This window comes from Prunus avium, chromosome 5, assembly GCF_965620075.1.
Source record: "Prunus avium chromosome 5, drPruAviu1.hap1.1, whole genome shotgun sequence".
Lineage (NCBI taxonomy): Eukaryota > Viridiplantae > Streptophyta > Magnoliopsida > Rosales > Rosaceae > Prunus > Prunus avium.
Genome location: NC_142288.1, coordinates 27514172 through 27522953, shown reverse-complemented (window position 1 = coordinate 27522953; position 8782 = coordinate 27514172).

The following is an 8782-nucleotide window of genomic DNA, read 5'->3' as shown; positions in this document are numbered from 1 at the left end:
AATCCCTGGCCCACAATGCCTTTCGGCAGGGCTACTATTGGCCATCCATGCACAGGGATGCAATCGCAATGGTAAAGAAGTGCGACAAATGCCAGAGGTTCGGTAACATCTCGCACCTACCTGCCGAACCACTCACGCCTATCGTAAGCCCATGGCCATTCGCCCAATGGGGACTCGACCTAATTGGACCAATGCCGCAAGGCAAAGGACAGGTCAAATACGCGATCGTTGCCGTGGACTACTTCACAAAATGGGTTGAGGCCGAAGCCTTAGCCACCATAACGGCAGCTAGAGTTGAAGAGTTTGTGTGGACCAACATCTGTTGCCGCTTCGGCATTCCCTACGCCATGATCACTGATAACGGCAGACAGTTCGATTCGGCGCTCTTCAGACAGTTCTGTACTCGCCTCAAAATCAACCTGTTCTTCGCCTCGCCAGCTCACCCTCAATCGAACGTCCAGGTTGAGGCCGTAAATAAGATCATCAAGAAACTCTTGAAACGGCAACTCAACAGTGCCAAGGGCGCTTGGCCGGAGAAGCTTCCCGAAGCTCTGTGGGCCATACGGACATCCTACCGAACCTCCACAGGGGAAACTCCCTTCAGCCTCGCATTCGGCTCGGAAGCCGTTGTCCCAGTTGAGATCGGTGAGTCTTCTTACCGAACGGAAAGCTTCGAGCCGAAGGCTAACGAGGCAGCACTAGCGTTAAGCCTGGATTTAATCGAAGAACGGAGAACGGTAGCCAACCTTCGGAATGAAGCTTACAAACAGCGCGTCTCTCGGTACTACGACTCAAGGGTCAAACCGCGTTCCTTCAGAATCGGGGGCTGGGTCATGCGCAAGGTTTCGCTTGCAACCAAAAACCCAACGGAAGGAACCCTCGGACCTTCTTGGGAAGGACCTTACGAAGTCATCGGCATCCTACGTTCCGGTACTTACAGACTCCGAGGCACAGATGGGAAGACCCTCGGTCACCCATGGAATGTGGACCATCTCAAGAGTTATTTTAAATAAAGCCCCCTAGCCAACGGCAGGGAGGAATTTGTATTTTTGCCTACGGCATATATAAATAAAACGAGATTATCCAGTCCCATGTATTCGGAACGTAACATCCTAGCGGTATCCATTCAAAAAAAAAAAATTGTTTCGGTAGGGCTCACCAAAATGAGCCACAGTAACATTGCCGACGGCAACTAAAAGTAGGCCACTACATGCTTACTGCCGATTCCAACTTAGCTTGTCAATTTTCATTCCAAGTTAATACAGTATGTACGAGCCTACGGCAGTACAACGCCCTAGAATTACCTACGGTATTCTCATCGCGCAAGGACTACAAGGCTATACGGTATCCCAGACGTGCCCACGGCATTTCCATAGGCGAAAGGCTTTGTGGGACCTTGTTCCTACCAAAGCTTTGGTTTGTATACCGAAGGTAAGGGCACTTTGGGAAAATCCAAGGCAAACCAACTCCTAAGTAGCCAACGGCCCAATCAGTAATTATCCTACAGTTATTAGCCTACGGCAGTAACAAGCATGGATAAGAATTCAAAGTGCAATTAACAAAAACACAAGTCTGAAAAGACAAATTACTTCAAATTAAAAATGCCCTCGGCATTAATATGTTCGGAAATTTTGCCAACGGCAATTAAAATACAAAAAAAATTACTATTATAAAAATACAGCTCAAGCCTCGGCAGCACGCCCTCCCTGGTCTTCGGTAGCCTCAACCGCGGCATCGACGGTCGCGACAGGGGCATCTTCGGCATCCGGACCTTCGGCATCTTCAGGGGCATCTTCCCCCTCATATTCCTCGATCATCTCCTCTGTGATGCCTTCCGGTAGGGGAGGAGGATCGGCAGTGAAGTTCAGGTTCAGCTTCTGGCCCGGATTAAACCGCTTGAAACGGTAGATGAGGTCCGCCATTTCCGAAGCCACTTCATTGTCCACCAGAGAAGTGAACTCGGCGGATGAACGGTAGTCCCTGATCGCCCCTGTAACGGCAGCCTCAACCTCCGCCGCCTTAGTCCGCTCGGAAGCCTCCAACGCCGTCTACACCACCAGTTTCGCCTCTTCAGCATCCTTGACCGCCCGCTCTGCGCCATCCGGAGCCTCGCGCATCTCGGCGAGCTTCGCCTCGTGCGCTTGGATCTGCCGTTCGGCAGCGTGCATGTCCTGCACGAGGTTGGCATGGTCCTGGAGTGCCTTGGCTGCGTCGGCAACCTTGGAACGGCCATCCTCGTACAGCCGTTTGGCGCGCTCGGCAGCGTTGATCGCCCTCCTCATGCACAGCCACATGTCCATCGACGCCTGAAAGGTTAAGCCACAAGTTAGTACCGAACGAAAAACAACAACAGCGAAAACACAAGGGGAATCAGAGGTTACCGTGGCCTGGAGACGGAAGGCACGCCCCGCCTCTTCCCGAAGAGCCCTCTTCGGCAGCTCGTCGATTTCAGACAGGTCCATCTGCGAACCCAGGATCATGTGGTTCGCAAACTGAACTGTCTTGGATGGACAGGCAAGTGTCACCGCTTCGGCAGGGCCCTCCTCGTCCTCAACCGCGAAGATGGCCCTCTGGGAATCGGCAAGCCGGACCCGCTTGGGAGTCGAGGCGGCATCCAGGTCCACCGTCACGGGCCGTTTCCCGAACGCCTTGGACGAAGCGGCATCGGCACCCTGGCTCGGAATGGGCGCCGGCTCGTTGACAGGCGCCCTTCTACTCATGGGCTCGGCATGGCGTTGCCTGTGCCGTTCGGAAGGGGGCTGCTCCTCAGAGACTGCCTCCGAGACCTTCTCCGCCGTGGCCTCTGGATGCCGTTTCTGCTTCTTCCCTTTCGAAAGCACTTGGAGGCGCCTCTTCGAGGTCTCCGACATCTTCTTGGCCTCGGCAGTCTTCCTGGCCTCTGACACTGCAGGAACGGTGGAGTTAGCAAAAAAAAAGACGGGCTCTGACGAGGTTCTCGGTAAATAGGAATTGTGGGTATTCCCTGTCACCGGCGGGAACTCTCAGCCGAACTCTGTCAATCTGCCGAAGCTCTGACTGTGTTGCCGATGGTTGCTTCAGTTTGCCTACAAAAATAACGAAAGAGGTTAATCCATTGAACCGAAAAAACTGATCTACCGATCGGCATGGTGGCAACCTACCGGCAATCTGAAAGGTAGTTGGGATATGGAAGCGAACGGGAACCCCTGAGGGCGATTCCCAATCGCCAGAGAGGAGAACCCGCCGATTCCTCCAGGACTTCTGGGAGGTTGGCACTGCCGTAAGAAAATGGCCCCTTTCGGAAGCCCTAAGACAGTTCGCCTGGACCCAGCCACCATGATCAGTACTCTTCGATTTGGTGATGCTGTACAGGTGGGAGAACTGTTCGTAGGAAGGCCCCTCCTCATCGGCAAGCCCGAATTCCGTTACTACCCCCATCAGAACAGCCCAGAAGTTCGGATTGAACTGCCCAGGGGCATATCCAATTTGGGCTAAGATTCGCTGAACTGGGGGCTGCAACGGTAGCCTAACACCCTGCTGAAGGACGTCAGTGAAGAACGCAACCTCACCGTCCTGTGGGTTGCTCAGAGATTCGGTAGGGCTTGGGATCCTCATCCCTACCGATTGGGGAATCTTGAACTCCTCCCTGATCCTCGCCAGCTCTACGTCAAAGAGCTGCTCTCTCGGTACACCCATCGGCACCCGAGGGTTACCGCTGTTTACTATCGTCACCCTCGGCATGGAAGGTGACTCAGAAGGCTCTCCACGGCCTGAAGTGGAAGCCTCCGGAGGTTGACTGGAAGATGCCTCAGGTGTCCGAACGTTCTCTTCAGGTTCGGGATACGAGCCCAACCCAGCTTGACGACCGCTGCTATACACGATCGCCAACGGTAGGGGCTGGCTAGTCATGAGCCCCTTACCGATCCCATGGGTAGGCGCAGGTCTGAACCTCTCGCCCACCACTTCCACCTCAGAACCGCTATCGCTATCGGTATCTTGGGGTGACTCTTCACTATCGGTAGTCTTCCCCCTATCTGGAGACTCCTCCTCAAAGGCGTTGGGCTCACTCTCGAATCCCGACTCGCTATCAGACATCTACAAAAGCAACGGAAGGAAACTAAGGGCCATGCACGGATCTATCCTACCGATGCCTACGTCTCTACCTATGGCAACTAGACTACCGAACCACATCCCACTTGCATAAAGTTCCAGTCTAGTTCAAACCATGGAAGGACGTATGCACAATGAAAAGAAGAAATGAAAATTGCAAAGTTACCGAACGGTACCTTGTGTATTGGAAGTAAAAGGCTCAAATCGCTTCTAGTACCGTTTGCTGTTGCCGGAAATCGCCTGTATTGCCGTTTGCTCTCACCGGAAATCGCCTATGTTACCGTTCGCCTTCGTCAGAAATCGCCTGGACAGAGCTCTCGCCTTACTCACAAATGCAAAGTGAGTTTTGCCTCAGAGACTCCCTCTATTTATAGGGCGAAAGTTGCAACGGTACTCCTCGAAATCCCAAACGACGCATTAATGGCGCTGCTCCGCGTGATAAGACACGCCACGTGTCGAGCGCTGAATGGGATCTCTGAGAGCACGCTGGGTGCAGAAGACGAAGCGACATTCTGTCCCATCATTACCCCTCACTGTGCGCGAGGTCGCATGAGAAGATATCAAACTCGCCCAAGTTAACAGGGCATCGTCAAGAATCTCTCGGGACCCTTTAAACATACTATGACCTGCCGAACGGTAACCCTCGAAGTGGCGACTCTTGAGTTTCCGGGCAAGTCTTTGAAATCGATCGGCACCAGGACAAGGCCCCAGCGCGCCTCCCTGACAGACTACCGAACGGTAGATTAACCGAGTGATTACCGAAGGACATACAAGTCCCCGACCGGGAAATCTCGCTCGAGAACTTGGGGGACTCCTGTTTACACCCAAATTAAACAGCCAATAAGGACAAGACACGTGGAGGAAACTGGGCTTGGTCAGAGGCATCCTCGGCACCCTACCTACCGATCTCTCCATTAGGGCAACACCCTCTCCTGGGACACGTGGCGCGCTCCCAAGCGACGCCCACAGTCCCACATCGAAATAATAAACAAAATGCACACCTCCCAAGAGCTATAAAAGGAGGCCAACTATCCCAAAATGGAGGTAATCAGAACTTACGGCATACAAGCCTATTGATCTGTCAGTTGAACTTTCTATTCCCGAACTTACTTAAGCATCGGAGAGCCTTCGGCCGGTACCACACCGGTGCCCCAGGTCTTACCGTGCGTTTACTCATATTGCAGATTACGCAGACTACCGAGGCATCAAGGGTACCGAAGGCATCAGATTACTAAGTTGACCCTCTAAGTCAGAGAACCACTTTTTGGCGTCAACAACTCAATTGTTTTTATGTATTTTTATTAATCTTCGAGTCAAAGTTTTTTATATTATAATTGGATTTTCAAGTTAAAAAAAGAAGAAGCTGTGCTTGGAACTAACGAAGTTTGAGCCTGGAACCACCTCGTATTTAGCCAAAAGTTCATCACTAAACTATCTTTTGCGTTAATGATATATGTATGTGTGGTTTCATTTTTTTTTAATCGAAAAGAAGTAAAGTTCATTAATTGGAAGAATTTGTTACAATAAAGTCATCAATAATACAATTCATTAGCCACACAAGACCTTGTTTGTGCAAAATAAAATGTAGCATGAGACACTTTGTTACACTTCTCAGGTCAAAATCAAACTTTCTTTATCATGAGTGATATAATACATCTGATTTGATCTCTCTAATTCTATTTTCTTTTAAAACTAAGCATTCACAAAACTAGTGCAAAATAAGACATGGTACGTGATGTGTGTTGCCTTTTTCGTTGCATGCATGCACAGGTTTCATCTTGGCTACTCAAGAAAAAAGTTCACAAGTATAATCATAAGGCTTACAAAATCTCACATTATTATACCGTTCCTACGTATGCCTCCTAAGTCCTCCCAACCAATAAGCCTTTGTTGTAATAAAAGGGACAAGTACTCATTTACAAATGAGGATTATTTGACTAAAAGACGGCCCATGATAAAATAAAATAAAATAATTAATTAATTAATTAATAGAAAACTAAACAGATGTGCTAATAATCCTATCACTATGTCTATAATTTTTTTCTTTAAAAAAAAAAAAAGGAAGGAACTAATGTGATTTATAATAATCAATTCAGTACTAGCATGTAATGTAATATGAAAGTCTTAACATTTTTTACCAAAAACAAAAAAGTCCTAAAATAAAAGTAGACATGAGCTTTAGTCAAGTTGGCTAGAGATCCCCACTATGCACCTGAGTTTGAATCCCCCACATCGTAGTTTGGATTATATTAAAGTAGAATATCGTCTAAAAAAAAGGTAAAAATTCACTTGTTGTCTTTGTGGTTTCCCAGTTTTACCACTACGGTCCTTGTGGTTTCAATTTAGTCACTTTTGCCTCTTTGGATTTCAAATCTAAGCAATTCGAGGATAATGCACAATATCGGTCAAATTCTTCTAACTAGCCTTTCTGACAGATTAGAGGATTCAAAATAAGGTGCAAATCTTGACAGAAATGTTCATTTAATCTCTATTATGAACAAAGAATTTGCTTCACTGTTGATAAAGCTGATTGATTTCAGATAAATCTTGTTCTGATGTAGTAATACTGTTTAAAAAAAATTAAAAAAAAGCCACCTGTACTTTATTGATTTTGAACTTCATACTGCTCATGCTTTATAAAAGATTTTAGAGGGTCTTCCAACAGAATTTCCTCTGGCTCATTATCAACTTGTGTGAAGTCATTTAGAATAATGATGTACCACATCCAAGTGGCTTAACATGACTGTTTATTATTAGGATGAAAAATCACTCAGATTTCTTGGATAGATGTTTAGAAAGCTGTTTGATGTGCAGGGCTTGTCCTAGAAAAAGTACTTACAGAATCCACAAGGCTGAGAGTGAGAAATATAAGCGTGAGCATTTTAGCGAGCTTTTTCTTGAGCTGGCTGATGCTCACAGTAAGTTGCCTTTTATTTATGAGAAGTTCACCATGTCTCTCTTAATGTAATCAATTTTTGATATGATATGATGGGTCATTCTTAATTTGAAATGACTCTTGCACAGAACTAAATCAGCCGAACAATTGAAAGGCCTCTATATGTTGTGTGAAGCTCCTGGACTGTTAAAAGAACTTGCTTGGTCAGATTCAGTACTTACGAAAGGAGAATGCATCCCCTGTTGTCTGAATCTAGCTATGTATAAAGGAACTTTACAAATTTCTTTGCCCCCAAACATTTTGCTGCTGTGTCATTTGTGTAGATGATTCAAAAAATACATGCGTACTTAACTCTGTAGCTATTTAGCTAAAACCCTAGTGGTTAGTTTGGATCATTCCTTATGGATCAATAGGTTAGAGCTGATTTATGACCCCAAAAAAAAAAAAAGGTTAGAGCTGATGAGAAGAAACTTGTACATTGATTTAATAGTGCATCTTTTTAATGAATCATATTTTCATGCAAGTTGTTTGAAAATTGAATAGATGACCCATGAGAAGAATGAGCTCAGAGAGGAGGATAATTTTGCTGACACAGAGTCTACTGCTGACGATCGCCAATGGCTTACTTATTGGATTTAATTTGTATTCTCCGATTACGCTGTCTGAACTGATAACCATTGCCAAAGCCATTGAGTGGTAATTCTTTTCTTTTTCAAAATGTAGTTCCTTTGTTTTATTTCACTTATTTATATATGGGTTTGCATTGAATGTGATTTTTCCAAAAGTATATTGGTTGTATAAAATTGATTCATAAAATTTTAGCGTGAACTTTTCATTTTGCCGTTGTTTAACTTACAAAAGAACGACAACATATATACACACGGCTGGTACGGATTTTTTTTGCATTAGTAAATTATTGATATTACATCACTACATTCGTTGTTTTGTTTCAGCAATAAATTACTGGTAGTAGTTAACTTAGTAATTGCAGGAAAGAAAAATGTCGCGCATGTATATAAAAGGCGCTGTCCCTAGTGTCACACGTACTTGTTTTAATATTGCAGTTGCAAAACAATTTCTGAAACTAATATTGTACCAAATCTTTAATCTACTGATGCCATGAAATCTTTGATATACAAAATGAGTACTTACTAAACCCTTTGATATACAAAATAAAATAACACCATGAACCACACACCACTCCCACTATATTTCTAAATTCTTGTAAAGCATCTCCAAAAACCCACGAAAATGTGTTGTAACTCCACGATCCACAATCTCCATAGAACCAGCAGCCAAACCATGTTCATGATAATGATGATGCAAATTCCTAAGGTACCTAAGAAGATCCTCCACATCCCTAGAGTAATTTCTATGGTTATAAACACCCTGCATATAGCTATCCATGTTATTAACGGTTGAAGTAGAGTTCCAGGATTTGAAATTAGCAAAATCAGATGATGATGTCAAAGCTATTGCGACATCTTGGTGAGTAGTTAGAGCATTTCTTCTACGGTCATACTCAACAAAGAGACTCATCCTTCCATCAGCTTCTAACAAAAACGGATGACACGCCACTTTTTTGACAAAAACATCATAGCTGAAAAGACAAAAAGAACAATATCCTATAAGAAAGAAATGACCTGAAAAATAAAAATAAAAAATAAAAAAAAAGAGATAGACAACTCACTCCAAATTCAAAGTCTTAGCACGGTTGACAAAATCAAAGAAGTGTTGACATTCCAACCAACTTCTTTTGCCTCCCGCTAGTATCGATTCAAACCAGTTGTCCAACAT